Here is a 15432-nt window from a genome sequence, read left to right on the forward strand (position 1 = left end):
TCCATTAGCTGTCAAGGTAACAGGCTTAGACTCCTAGAAACACCACACCCAACTCAAGTCCTGGGAACCAAAACTGGATCTAAGTGTGAGCCAACCCCCAAATACTTCTGTAAATCCATAAAAGACTTAAAATTCTTAAAGCAAAGCTTTCAGATAAGTAATGTAAGATGTTACTCTTAACCTTTTTACTAATCATTTTACCACTTAAAAGAGAATACAATTCCTTTCTAGGGTGGGCACAAAAAGCATAGAATCATTGTACCAAACATCTTGCTAGATACATGGCCTTGTCAAATACATCAGGACTTCGTTGGTGGGTATCCCCACTTTAAAGAGATTTTTTTTTTTGATACAGGGTCTCCCTATGTAGTTGAGACTGATCTGGAACTCACTATGTAGCCCAGGCTGGTCTCGAACTCACAGTGATCCTCCTGCCTCATCCTCCTGAGTGCTGGGATTACAGTTGTGCACCATCATGCCTGGCTCCAAAGAGATGATTAAAATAAGCCCTAAGACTATATTGATGAGGTGTGAAAGAGTTCAGTCATTCATAGTTTAGCCCACTGTTACAAGGTAACTGAGTGGCGTATAAACTACACCCTTGGGCCGGGGGTTTGGCTCAGTGGTTCTGCCCCCTGCTTTACAAGTGCAAGGGCCCAAGTTCAAACCCTGGTACCAAAAAATCAAACAGGGAAAAAAAACTACACCCTAATGATCCTAGACATAATCAAATTTTTTTCTAACAATGCCACAAAGCCTCTCTACAGACTCCAATAAACAGACTACAGTAAAACCCCTATTATTCTAGTAAACTCTAGTAAAACCCTTCAAACTTGGCATATCAGACATCTAACAGGTTGGGAGTTACATCAATTCCCCCTATCTCATCCCTAGATCAGAATGATCCAATGTTAGATTGAGGTCTGAAAATATAATGAGGATCTTGGCAGGAGTGAAACCTATTGGATGAAATGTCAGCACTGCCATTCAATACTGGGAATTATTCATAATGGACGAAATGCTACAGGATGTTGTGAAACACAGAAATGATGAAACTATTTCTGTAAAATAGTTCTGTATGCATCCATAGCCATATTAAAAATGTGTTTATTATGACACTTCACTAGCTGAACTGAAGTAATCATGGGTCTGCTATACTTAGCAGGGCTTTCTCATAGTAATAACAGGAATGTAAACGACTTATGGAGAAGCAATGGGTTTGGCCTTGAGGCTTGCAGAATAACAATGACTGAGGAGATTTGGCTTCCTTCACAGCTGCCTGAAGTTTGCTAACAAAACCACTTGCCAAGAAAAAAAAAAACTGATAATCTGGCTGCTATCTGCTCATTGTTTGAGACATTTGTGGCTAATTATTAAGGAATTTGCACACTATCTGAATACATGACTATTGATGAACATCTTTCAGTATAGCTGTAGGCAGCATATGCCAAAAAAGCCTTCAAAATATAGTACAAAAGTATATGCTTGGTAGATGTGAAGGTATATTATACTTTCAATTTAGAAATTTATCCTGGAACTCAGCCACCAGCTCTTTATTCATATAGTAATAAACCCAATCATGTTGTGAACAGACTTGTTGTGCCCATCTCCCAAACTAATCAGAATGTGACATTTGACAATTGATTTATTAGTTTCTGATTGATGTTACATTTGCTAACAGAGCACAAATCGACCAGCATTGGAACTGTACACAAGAACAAAGCAGAAATTTTCGATGAAATGTTGTGATTTCAAGACAGAGAATTGTATAGTACAATGTGTGGATTTCAGAAAGATATAATATTGGCCTTGAATATGACAAAGAAAAATAGACTGGCACTCCTGATGTCAAGTCAACATTGCACCATGATGGAAAAATTAACAGAGAAACTGTTACAGTTGAGTGGGTCAAAATGATGTACTCTTTTTACTGATGTCTGCAATCTGTGTGACTTCATAAATTTAAATCTAAATAATCATTACATAGGGTGGTGTTATGTTTAAGGTTGAATGGAGAGAAGGGACAATTGAAGTAAAGATTATTTTTGTTGTAGGGTTCTATTGGTATTTTCTATAGGAATCTAGGTATTTTTGCTCAGGTGTTAGCAGTGCATGGTGAGGGGACACCAGCACCTTGGAGAGCTCTTGCTGGCCACCCCTGCAGCCCAAGTTAGTGGAAGAAGCTGCCACAGAATGAGGGCTCCTTAATATCACTGGGATTGTAGGATTGCAGAAGCCTGGGAATAACTACATTATGGGCAGCTGGATCCTTATTGAGTCATATCTATGCCAGTTCACAGACCCAGAGCCCAGTGATGCTGGATGCCCTGAAACACAAGCCCTACATTACCATCACACACATTCAAAAGACACTTCCCAAATCCTTCCCTGAAGTGTCAGTGTACAGGGGGTGGAAGGGATAAGGGTGTGAGATGACACTGATACTAGGGTACCTGAAACACTGTCATGATGTTTAGAGGCCAAGAGATGAAAAGCCTGCCTCAAAGTGTGTCCAATGGTGTATTACAGAAATATCCTCCCTATCCCTGAGTGTATATGTGGGATGGATGCTGAAGGGATGCAGACCCTCTGCGTTCATTCCCTGACAAGTGGAGTAAGTTTTGATAGGAAAAGCCAAGTGGAAGCACTTAAAACAGTCCCACCCCAGCCAAGATAGCAAGTCAGAAATGATACAGCACCCTACTAGCAATAACAGAGAAGACACCACCAGTGAAGATTTGAAGGATGCCCAGATAGTGGTGATTCCAGTCAAATCCCTTCAGACTCACTTATTGGAACCCTGCAAAGGTCAGGTGGATTACAGTGGGTGATAAACTATAAACCTAACCTGTTACTGCTATCATACTTCTCACGATTAGAACAGATAAGACAGCCAGCATCACTCAGGAAATGCATTATTCTTAATCCCATTGATAAGGAGGATCAGAAATAGCTCACTTTAATTGGTGTCATGACTTGGATCTGGAATATTCTCTAAAGGGCTGTGTGATAATGGCTTGGTGCCTGGCCTGCACTGCTATTGGGCAATGGTGGAACCTTTAAGAAATGGAAAAATTAGGAGTCAGTTAAGTCACTGGAGGTGGAAGGGCTATGGGGATCCAGTCCCTTTCTCTCTGGTTTTGCTTTCTGGCTGCAGTGAGATGAGCAGCTTTCTCTACCACACACTGAGTGCCACAATATACTGTCTCATCACAGATCCACAGGGATCAGGGCCAAGTGACTCAGAACTGAAGCCTCTAAAATAATGAGCTAAAATAAAGCTTTCCTTCTTAGAAGTTGATTTTGTCATGCAATTTGTCCCCTTGATGGAAGGTCAATACAGTTGGTAAACAAAAACAAAAAAGCCTCTAATTTTTCATGTTCACATTCATTGTACTCTTGAGTTCAAGGGTAGATGACTGGAGAATGCTTATAAAGGTCTACAGGCTCATATTATCTAGATGTGAAATGAAATTGTAAGGACTAGGAGTGTGGCCAATGGTTGATGCTCTCTTAGCAGACATGAGGCTATTGGTTTGGCCCCTGGCATTGAAAAAAAAAAAAAAGGAGAAACAGTTGTGCACAGTTACAGAAGACAGTATGGCTCCCTATGTTAGTCATTTGCTAATTTTTCACTGAAACAAAACACCTGATACCCACAAAGTATAGGAGAGGAGGTTTATTTTGGCAGTTTCAGTGGGTTTAGTCCATGGTCAGCTGGCTCCAAGGGAGAAAAGGCATGGTGGAAGAGCATGGTGGAGGAAAGATGCTCAAGCCATGGTGACCAGGAAGCAGAGAGAGAAAAGGGGAGTGAAGAACAGGAGTACATTCTGCGGTTCACATCCCCAGTTACCCACCTCCTAGCAGGCCCCATCTCCTGACAGCACATCCCCTAAACTCATCAATGAATTAATGCACTGGTGAGGATAGCCCACCCACGATCCAATCACCTTCCAATAGCCCCATCTCTGAACACATGCGGCTTTGGGGGAGATATTTTAGATCTAAATCATGTTCTGTTCTTCACCTGGGACAAGTGATCCCTGGGTTCAATCCCCAGCACTGAAAAAATAAACAAAGAAGGGATTTCTTTTTTTAACATTGTGCAGAATTACAGAAGATAATGTGGCTTCCCGATGAACCAAAGGACAGATAAGGACTCGTACTGAGTACTTAGCATAGGCTTGGTTCTTATGAGGAAGGCAGTATATCTTTAAGTCCCGTGTTTTGTTTTTTTTTTTTTTGGTACTGGGAATTGAACTCAAGTCCTTATGCTTGTGAGGCAGTTGCCAGAACCACTGAGCTAAATCCCCAGCCCAAGTCCTGTCTTACTGATGGAGAAACAAAGGCTTACATAAGAAATTTGTTCAGCATCCCATGGGTGTTACCACTGGGTTAAGTTGAGCCAACATTTGCTGAGCTCCTAGGCTGGACTGCAAATAGAGACCCAACAAAATCCCTGCCTTCGGGGCAGGCACAGTACCTTGGGGAGCAGAGAGATCTGTAAGGTGAGAGCTGGAGCTGGGATTACAGGCATGCACCACCATGCCCAGCTGAACCTATAAAACTTCCCTACCAATGGCCCAGGGATTTAGCTCAGTGGTTCTGCCACCTGCTTCACAAGGGCAATGTTCTGAATTCAATCCTTGGTACCAAAAACAAACAAACAAACAAGTTTCCTTCCAAGGGAAAGCATACACCATGGTTTAATAACCATTTTATTGCCACCACCACCCCAGAGTAGCACATATATTTTAATATTAAACATTTCAGTATTTTTACAGCAGCCCCACCCATGCCTGATGGTCAGCCCAGTAGTGCATAAACTGTTCTCAGCCATCCCCTACTTGCCTCTTTTAGGTGACCAGAGGCTGTCCTTGCAGTGATAGCCTCATTCTCAGGCTTTTCTCACTGGCATCCACTATAGTTATTCAGTCCTAGTCTGACACCCTTCTGGAAACAGAAAGACTGGACAAGCCAGCCACAGGCCTCTGCAACTCCGCTCTGAGAGCCCTATCCTGCCACAGCTCTGCCCACTATGGTATTTATAGCCCAAATGGTAAGGGTGTGATTATTCTCCTTCTCTGCCTTTCTTTTCTTGAAATAAAGATTCAGCCTACTCTCCTATTAACCCAGATTTGCGTAATGCTGTGGGAGAAGAACCTCCTCAGGGCCTAGGGACCCCAGCATCTGAACTTTCTGACTTTGACAGTGTTTTCAAAAAAGTGTTTCCTTTTTGAAGCCACAGAGGGAATCAGAAGAGACTTTCCTCAAACGCATTCCCTGCATTTCTAAAGCTAAAATCTTTGCATTTCTAAAGCAGACTGAGACTGAGTTCTAGATGTGTGCTTTCTGGTTGGAAAAGGAAGGGACTCTGCAGAGGAGGGGAACCCAAGACCACAGCTCCTGGGTCTTAGGGAAATAGAACCTGGGAAACCTTCGGCTTCTTCCTGGAGGAGCTTTTCAGACCAGCGGGGCCGGGCAGATCCCAGTCTGCATCAAGCAGGCAGAGGGGCAGGCGGCTCTGGGGCTGGCTCCATCCCTTAGGCTCCCCACCAATGAGCAGAAGACAACATGTAGGCTGAGTTCCTGATTCCCATCTCTCACAAGCCAGAAATTAGGACTTGTGAAAAAGGGCCTCCTTTCATCATGGACTGATAGTTAAATAATTAATGGGATTTACTAAATTACATACATATGAAAGCTGTTTACAAATATAACACATAGGTGTAGATTTCATTTTCCAGCCAGTTCCTCCTCAGCAGGAAATTTATGCTGGTGGTCTGGCCAGGATGCGGTGGCTAAACTGAGTGAAACTGTGTCTGTTTACCTTCATCTTTTTTACTTAAATATTTACTTGAAAAACACAAAAGTGTTCAGAATGACCCATAATTAAGAGAATGGAAAGAAAAGCACAGACTTGAAGATAATTCTTGCAAAAAAAAATACATCTTGATAAAGGATTCATATCCAAAATACACAAGGAACTGTTAAAACTCAACAATAAGAAGGCAAACCACCCAATTTTAAAAATGGGCAAAAGATCTAAACTGACACATCATTAAAGAAGATGCACAGATGTCAAACATATGAAAAGATGCACAACATCCCAAGGGAATTGTAAATTAAACGAAGTCACCCACTACACCCCAGTCAGAGTGGCTAAAATCCAAAGCACAGATAACACCAAATCCTGGCAAGGCTGTGGAGTAACAAAACTCATTCATTGATGGTGGAAAAGCAAAGTGGTACGGGTCACTTTGGAAGTCAGTTTGGCAGGTTCTCACAACACCAAACATACCCTGACTATACAATCTAGCAGTTGCACTCCTTAATACTTACCCAAATGAGCTGAAAACTTACATCCACACAAATACTCATAGCCGCTCCATTCATACTTGCCCAAAATGGAAAGAAAGCAAAGTGTTCTTCAGTAGACAAATGGAGGAACAAGCTGGCAAATTCATACAATGGAATATTATTTAGCAGTAAAGAGAAAAGAAGGACCAGGGGCACAGCTTGGTGACAGAGCACTCGCTGGCAGAAGCCCTGGGTTTGATCCCCAGCACGGACAAAAAAATCAAAACAAAACATAGAGCTATCAATCCATTAAAGAAGTATGGAGGAAACTTAAGTGCATATTGCTAAATGAAAGAAATGTGGAAAAGCCACATACTGCGTGTGATTCCATCCATTCAATGCCATGGAAAAGGCAAAAGTATAAAAGAGTAAAGAGATCAGTGCTTGCCAGGGACTCGAAGTAGAGAGGGGATGAACAGATGGAGTAAAGCTCATTACTGGAGTGGAGAAACTATCCTGACTGAACTGTAGTGCTTGACATTATGCATTTGTCAAAACCCACAGAACTGTGCAACTGTAGAGTAAATCCTAATTTACACTAGGGATTTTTGTTAATAATAATATACTTCTGGGCATAGAGCCCATGGCTATAATCCCAGCACTCGAGAGGCTGAGGCAGGGGGATGACCATGAGTTCAAGGCCAGCCTGAGTTACACAATAAGACCTTGTCTCAAAAAAAAGAAAAAAATCACCTTGGCTCCTTAACTGTAAGCAATGTATCACACTAAAGCAAGATATTATAATAGGAGAAACTGTCCAGGAGGAAGTGTAGGGCTAGGGAGTGCAGAAGGTGTGAAGACACAGAAACTACTTTCTACTCATATTTTTCTGTAAACCTAAAATGCTCCAAAAATAACCTCAGGTTAATATTAAAGTATTAATTTTTAAGAAACTTATGAGCCAGTCTTTTTTTTTTCCTTGCAGCACTAGGAATCAAACACAGGGCCTCAAGGACCCCTGATCAGAAAGTGCTATACCATCAAACCAAACCCCAGCCCTCATCTTTCTCTCTCTTTATTTAAATCACATAACATAAGAAGTAGATACCTTTCTGGGGCTGGAGTCACCTACCTGCGCTTCTCTGAGGCTGGGATCCCATTGCGGTTCTTCTACAGTTCTGGGGTCACTGGGGCGGCCCTCACCCATGGCTCGGGTGAACTCTGCCCGGCATGGGCCTCTCTACCGCTGCCCGCATCCGTGGGGCAGTTCTCTGCCTGCTGAGGTATCCTCAGAAGCCTGGGGAGAGGCAGGCGGAAATCTTTGTGTTCTGCTTCCCTTCTGATTGTAACTTTTGTCTTTAAACCAGGGGTCCCCATCCTGGGTCATAGATACTACATGTCCATGGCCTGTTGAGAACCGGGCCATGCAGCTGGGCATGGGTGAGCAAGCAAAGTATTTACAGCCATCCCCATTGTGGACCATATCGCCTTGAGTTCCACCTCCGTCCAACCAGCGGGGGCAATAGATTCCCCTGAAACCACCCTTTCCTTCCCATGCAGGAAAAGAAATTCTCTTTTATGAAACTGGCCCCTGAATTTTACCACAAGCAGTTAAGAGAAATCAGGCAGACTCCTGAACACTTTGCTTATATTTCTTCTGCTAAATATTATCACCAGTTCATTACGCTTTAATTCTGTTTTCTACAAAGCAGTACAACGTGAGTGTAGTTCTGCCAAGTTTTTGCCACTTTATAACAAGGACGGTCTTCCGGTTTCCAAGAAGAGGTGCATCATTTCCACCTAAGACCTCATCAGAGTGGCCTTTACTGTCCACCCGGAGTGGGGGCCACTTCGTGGTGAGTTGTCCTTTTCAGAGCTACTTCCCCGCCCCTTGTGTGGTGTTCTACATTCTAAAGAGAAGCTGAACCTAGATGATGAAGATGTGAACTGCCAAAAAATCTCTTTAGATTTTCCGAACCAGAACATCTGGTGACCTTCAGATTTTATCAAAATGGGTAAGATGGTGCTTAACTTGCAGAAAAGTACATGTTTGTTCTTAAGGCATGAGAGGAAATAGTCCCAGGAGACTCAGGTGGGTTACAATGTTCCAGCCAAATCAAAATATGGCACAAGCCCTGGATGACTAAAAAAAAAAAAAACCCACTCAGTACTTTGCCTTTCCAGCCTTTGTCTTGTTTTTTGTTTTTTTGTGTTTTTTTGGTACTGGAGATCAAACTCAGGTCCTTGGTGCTTGCAAGACAGGCGCCAGAACCACTGAGCTAAATCCCCGGTCCCGGCTTTTGTCTTAATCTGTACCTCCTTTTCCTCTCCTTTGTGTGCTTGAGTTCCCCAAAAACATATTCAGAGGAGCTGGCCTTCAAATTAGCTTGATTTCCTTCCTACCACCTCCCAGCTCTTGAGTATTGGCTTTTGAGAGTGGTGAGCAGAGTTGGGCCTGGTAACACATATTTCTACCAGCGTTCTCATGGCCTCTCAGACAATCCCCGAGACCAGGGCTTTCTCTGCGGCTTTCCTTTTCTTCTGAGCCTTCACCAGAGTCACCCTCAATGCTCTGTTCATGCGCATACAGGCTTTTTCCAGTATGAATTTCAAAACTGTTCAAGTCTCTACCCCTTACCCAGTTCCAAAGCCACTTCCGCATTTTTATTTGTTAAAACAAACCCCCACTTCTCTGGTACCTATTTGTGCCTTCTTCTGCTTGTTGCTATAAAAAAATGCTACAGCCTGGGTAGCTTATAAAAAAAACTTAAGTTTATTTTTCACAGTTCTGGAGCAAGGTATCCAAGCTCAAGGTGTGGGCGGGTTTGCTGTCTGGTGAAGGTTGAGCTTTCAGGTCCAGGAGGGAACCTTGTTGCTGTGTGCTCTAGAGGGGAGGAACAGTACGTCCTGTGCGGTGGAAGGGACAGAAAGGGTGAACTTCTCCCACTAAACTCTTTTTTTTAATTGAGTTTATTGGTACATTTTAGGGATACAGTACAGTTACATTCATTGTTAGGATCTTGTACCTCTACATGACAGGTACTGAACCCTTTTCTAAGGCACCCAATCTCATAATTGAGGGCAAAACCCTTGTGACAATCACCTCCTAAAAGCTGTGGCTCGTACTACCGTTGCATGGAGGATTCCGTTTCAGCGTGAATTTGGGAGGAGATACAGACATTCTAACCATCCACTAAGGTGACTGTCATTTACAATATGGTATTTGTTGGGGACCTGACGCTGCCATCACAGGCTGCATTTTCCTGGTGCTTCTTGGCTCTTAAAGACCTCATGCTCTTATCTAGTTTCTCTTCCCGCCAAGGCCACAGCGGTCTGGAGAGGTTAAAATTGTTTCTCCAGGACCAAAACCATAAAGGGCAACCTTCCCTGTGGTAGGTTAAAGGTAGCCCACTCCTCATAAGTAAGCAATAGCCCAGCCCAAAACTGATAAAAGTGCCTTCCTTTCTTAGTTCTCTCTGCTCTCTCTCTTCTTCTCCTTCTCCCTCTCTGCTCCCTGAATAAAGTCTCCCGTTGGACCTTTCCGCGTGTGCGTGGCCTGATTGTTGAGCGTCACTAGTCACTATTCCCTTTCAGTATTCACATTTCCTTGTTTTCCCTTTCTTTTCCACAAATGTATCTCGATGCCCATATGCATACAGTAGCACATATTTAAAAGAAATAAATATGGAATCATGTTTTACGCATTACTCTATAACTTGCTGTTTCGTGGACCTCTTCCCAAGCTGTGCATGTCGACCTAATGCTCTTCTGAGCACCGTGACTGCTTACATCCTCTGTGAACTAACAGTAGTCATTACATAGGGTTTGATCACGAAGGATTCACAGAATCCAAACTTACAATGCTTACAAACCTCTTTATTGAAGGAAAAGCACTCATTAGGGCAGCAACTGCATTCAAGCAAGCCAGCAAGGGTCCTGAGGGGCCAGGTGCAAGCTCTGATTGCTTCCCCTCTGCAAAGACCGTGACAGAGCCTTTTCCTCCAGATCACAGAACATCTTAGAACTAGGAAACTTTCTAGTTTCACCAAGCTTTCTTGTGCTCACTGTTCATGCACACGTATTCCTTGGCGTGTTGCCAGGCCCATCAGCAGAGACCTCCTGGAGTCTCACCAAAACCAGGTACAAATCATCAATCTCACTGTTATCAATAAACAAGGCTGAGCAAAGTAAAACAAACAAACAAAAAAAACCCACTGCTGACAAGTTGGTACAAGCCATCCCAAAACCCAGCAGGCCCGCTGCTACAAAACAGCACTATGAATCAGGATGTTTGATACCTTGACCCGGGGTCAGTGCTGTGCAGAGATGGCTCATACTGACTCCCAGCCTGCTGGCATTACCCCTCCCCACATGCCATGGAGTTACTAGCCATCCTTTTTTCAATAGGGCCCATACTGAGGGGTAAATCAGTCAATGAGATACATATATGCATGTATACACATGCACACACATATATGGAGAGGGGGTTGGGAAAATGTAAGGAATCGACTTCCGTGAATATGGAAGCTGAGAAGTCCCACAACCCAGCATCTGAGAGCTGGACACAAAGGAAAGCTGGTAGTCTGTGCGAAGTCTAAAGGCCTGAGAACGAGGGGAACCAATGGTGCAAACCCCACTCTAAGAGCAGAATGGCATGCGGTATCCCACCCAGCTCCTCCGGTAAGGGAGGAGAAAAAGGAATGGATTCCTGCTTCCTGCACCATTATTTCCAGCCCACAGTGGATATGTCCGCTCAGGTTGGGAGGAACAACTGTTTTACTCATTCCTGTTCCCCTAATTCAAATGCTAATCTCTCTTTCTCCGCTCTTGATAGCCACATCCTGGATGCCAAGGATCAGGTGTCCATCCAGATAAATATGGCCTTGGCTGACACAGTCACGGATAGACTTAATGGCCACTTTAAACCTACGGCACTTGCAGGGCCATTCCCAGGATGAGGGAGTCAGCTGACTCCATTCTTTGATTGCCCAAGGCTGAGAGCATCTTCTCGAAGAGCTTCGGACTGGAGAGAACCACGAATGTGGAATATTTGTCATCAATAAATAATGAAAACATAAAGCAAACCCAGAAATAATGTTTCATGTGGGCACCTATGATCCAGTCAAGTTGACACATACAATTAACAGTCACAATAAGCATTTGGTTATTCCTTTCTCCCTCATTGTAGTTATTGAGCTGGCCACAGTGAACATCTTCATACGCTTATGCCCTGAGTGCTCATTCCTTTGTTTTTCCTGTGTCCAGCACTCAGATGAGGATGTTATAATCACTTTCTTTGATGTTCTTTGTCTTCTTTCCATTGTATTCCCTCCCCCTGTGGACACTCATTGCAAGAAGCTCCTGTAACGGTGGTTCTGGGCTCTCTACAGACCTCCCCACACCCCCCGCCATGCCTTTCTCTTTAGCTCCTGCATTCTCTCTGCTACTCACTGTACTCTGGTTTTCTGCATCTTGACTCTCTTACTCTTTTTATCCAAGCCTCAGGGAATATGATTGTTCTCTCTGAGGTCAGGGCTCTCAACCTCTTCACACGATGGAACAGATCATTTCTGTGAAGCAATTCTATTATTTTGAAAGATTATTTCCTAATACACAAGTGCCCAAAGACAGAAACAAACAAATCTCCTGCCTCCTGTGACAGCTCGCTGCTGTCAAAGAGGAGCGCCACGTCTCAATGACCTCACAACAAAGAGCCCATTCTTTCCCTTGTGAAGCCCACAGGGTAGCAGAGTAGGGCATGTTCCTCTGCCATCAGTGGGGATCCAGTTTCCTCCCAGACCCTGCGGAGCCTGACCCCAGGATATCAGTCTCTTTCCATTCAGCCAGCAGAAGAGGAAAGGGAGAGGGTGGAGGGCTGTGCAGGGCTTTCATGGTCAGGCCTATATGTGGCATAGAGCATATTATGGCAGTTTTGAAGTAAAATCACAAATGTTCTGATATTCCTCCCTTCAAGAGGTAAAGCTTACTTCTCTTTCCTTTGTGTGTGGGCTGGACCCTAGGGACTCACTTCCAACACAATATAGTTCAGCAGAAGTGATGGCATGTCACTTTTGAGAGTCAGTTACAAAGACTGCAGCCACAGTGTGAGATGCTGTCACTCTCTTGGGTCACCCAGAGTGGAGGAAGCCATGTCTCAGGCAGTCCTGTGGAGGCCTGGCATGGTGGTGCACCCTCTGCGGGGAGCCTGGTGATGCTTGATGTGGTCAGACTGTTCTCTAGACCCGAACTTTTCCCCCCTCCTTGAATGGAAAATATTTGTCTACTAAAAACACTTCTTTCTCAGCACCTGTTGGCTCCTTGAAGTCCCAGGCACCTACCCAGAAACAAAACTTCATTTCAGCACCTCAGGTGGCCCTGAGTGGTGGTGTTCTCTGGGCCACACGTCCTCTATGTACCTGCCTTTTGTCCTTTCCTCTTCCTGGCCCTGGGATGAACATTGCAGCTGAAAGGCCACGGTTAAAAGTGAAAGTCCCAGGGTGCCAAGCCCAATGCACCTGCCATTTCCTGTTGTATGATATAAGGAGAGTCACTTGAACACTTAGCTTTAGTGTCTTCTTCTGTAAAATGAGGCTAAAACACCCATAAGTGATGTCACCCATTAAGGCAGTTTGCTTCCTGGAGCCCTCAGCTAAGGGGGGCAGACAGATGTTGAATACACAATTACACAAGTAACATGTGACAAGAAGGGGGTAGAATTCAAGTACTTGGGAGGTGACATTCATTGGATGACTTTCCCCACATGAGGAAACTGGAGGGCAGGAAAATCAGCCTTTCCTATAGATACACTTGGTTCAGTGGAATGCCACCTGATTCATCTACCCCTAGCCCTTGTCCTCAGGACCTCGCTGAGCCTGTGGCCCTTTGTCCCCGGTGGACTCTTCTTCCATTAAAAAATTAATAGTTTCACAATTGCATTGATATTAAGCTACACATAATTGTGTGAATTATGTTTTGTTCTTTCTGATTTTAAAATAAATGAAAACACAGTGAACCCTCAAGTTACAACCAGCCTAACATATGAATAACTGGGGTTATGACTGGAATTTTAGTTTTAACTTGTGACCAAAGTCTTGAGTTTCAACCCAAATGCCAGCCACTTGTGCTTCCAGATGGTCTTAAAGAGTTCTGGAAAGAAGATTACAATATCTTTTCCTGTATGGGGTTAACAGGGAAATCCTGGGTCAATGTCTCTCGAAGGACACTGAGATCTGCCTGTGTGCAGGAGAGAGACTCCGAAGCTTGTGTAGAGGAGCCTGAGCCTTCAGTTGACCAACTTGAGTTATAACCAGTCCTCCAGAATGAACTGAATTCATAAGTCAAGGATCCATTGCATTTTCATGGGCTTCTGAAGGTACCACAGGCCCCAAGCACTGTGCCTACTGGGCCTAATGATCCATCCACCCCACTTGTCATGGGAAGATGATTATATATGGCACCATTTGGGTCTTCCAAGGAGCTTTCCATCCAGCAGAAGAGACAGGAAAGAATACTAGTGACAATAATTCTATTTTATATGTACTGAGCTTATAAACCCAGGTGGAGGGGGATGTTCCTCGCTTCACCTGGTGAACACCTGTGTTGTGTTTAAGACTCAATTTAGGCATCATTGCACTTTCAGTGGGTTTTTGGGAGTGAAGCTCATTCAACAATGAGCAAGAGGTGGCAGAGTAAGGGTGTGTGTATTGCATTTAATTATCTCAATAACATAATGAGATAATTTTTTTAACTTAACAGGCAAAGAAACCAAAGCCAGAGAGTTTATACTGCCTGCCTGCAGTGCTGAACCTGTTGGAGAGAAAACTGGAGCCAAGTCTGTGTGGTCCACAGCCCAGGTTCTTTTTTTTTTGTACTGGGGATCGAACTCAGGCCCTTGCACCTGCAAGGCAGGCAGCGAAACCACTGAGCCAAATCCCCGGCCCCCACAGCCCAGGTTCTTGCCGTTGCAGCTGGAGTGTGAGGGCAGAATGACATGGCTGCTATGGTGGCACCCCGAGCAGGGTGCTCCGACTCGGACGGTCCTCACAGAGCGAGGGTTCGGGGTCCCTTCTGTGGGAGACTCACCTCTCCTCATCACCTCTCTGCTCAGTGCCCAGGTGTTCCCATCCCGTTCCTTTCTTCCTCCGTCCTCTCTCTCCCTGTGTACCCTCCTGACCCCAGCACGACTAGGCTCGAGCTTAAGAAACAGCATCTGCATCAGGACCATGACCATGAGCCAACTAAGAAGATGGGGCTGACGGCCCTAGAATCATCTGCAGGCATGGCTGGGGTGGAGAGTGGCGGTCAACTGCATGGAAGAGTGTGATGCCGGTGGCACACAGGCCTAGTCTGCAGGGCGTTTCCTTAAATGCACTTACCTTGTGTGATGCGTAAAGCAGCTGATATTACATATCACAGGGTGGTTGAACCCTTCCTTAGAGGCCTGCAGTAGCCCCTTGTCAGGGCCATCTCCCCAGCCCCCTCCTGTTCCGGCTCCTCTGTCCCACCCCGCACCACTGAACAGCTGGCACTTCCCCCAAACTGCTCCTTCCACTCACCTGGCCTCTACTAGACCGCCTGGGTCATGTGACCTGACCAGGGACTTGCTCGCAGGGTGTGGTGGAGCTGAGAACCAGAACCAGATTGGTTTCACTCCAAAGCACACGACAGAGAGAATTCCGTTAGGGGGACAATGGTGTCCCAACTATTTCTGTGAATAAGGAAGTGTGGCTTCAAAATCCAGGTGGGGGGGGATGTCCCTCACTTCACCTGGTGAACACCTGTGTTGCGTTTAAGACTCAATTTAGGCATCGTTGCACTTTCAGTGGGTTTTGGGGCGTGAAGCTCATTTAACAGTGAGCAAGAGGTGGAAGAGTAAGGGTGCTGACGGGTTTTTCTGAGACTCGATAGTCATCCCACAAAGAAGTTGCCCATTACTGCTGCCTGAGTCCCATCGGTCGTGCCTCTATCTGGGGCTAAAGGATAAGGTACCCATGTTGAACCAGGAAGTGGTAACTCTGTAAGCTTTGCCACTCATTCACACCTTTGCTGTGACTCATTCTGATGAAATTCAACGAACTCTGAGCACCTGCTCCATTCGGGGAGTATTTTTTTTTTTTTTTTTTTTTTTTTTTT

Source organism: Fukomys damarensis, unplaced genomic scaffold (assembly GCF_012274545.1).
Source record: "Fukomys damarensis isolate Sample0158 unplaced genomic scaffold, DMR_v1.0_HiC HiC_scaffold_21, whole genome shotgun sequence".
In the NCBI taxonomy this organism is placed as follows: domain Eukaryota; kingdom Metazoa; phylum Chordata; class Mammalia; order Rodentia; family Bathyergidae; genus Fukomys; species Fukomys damarensis.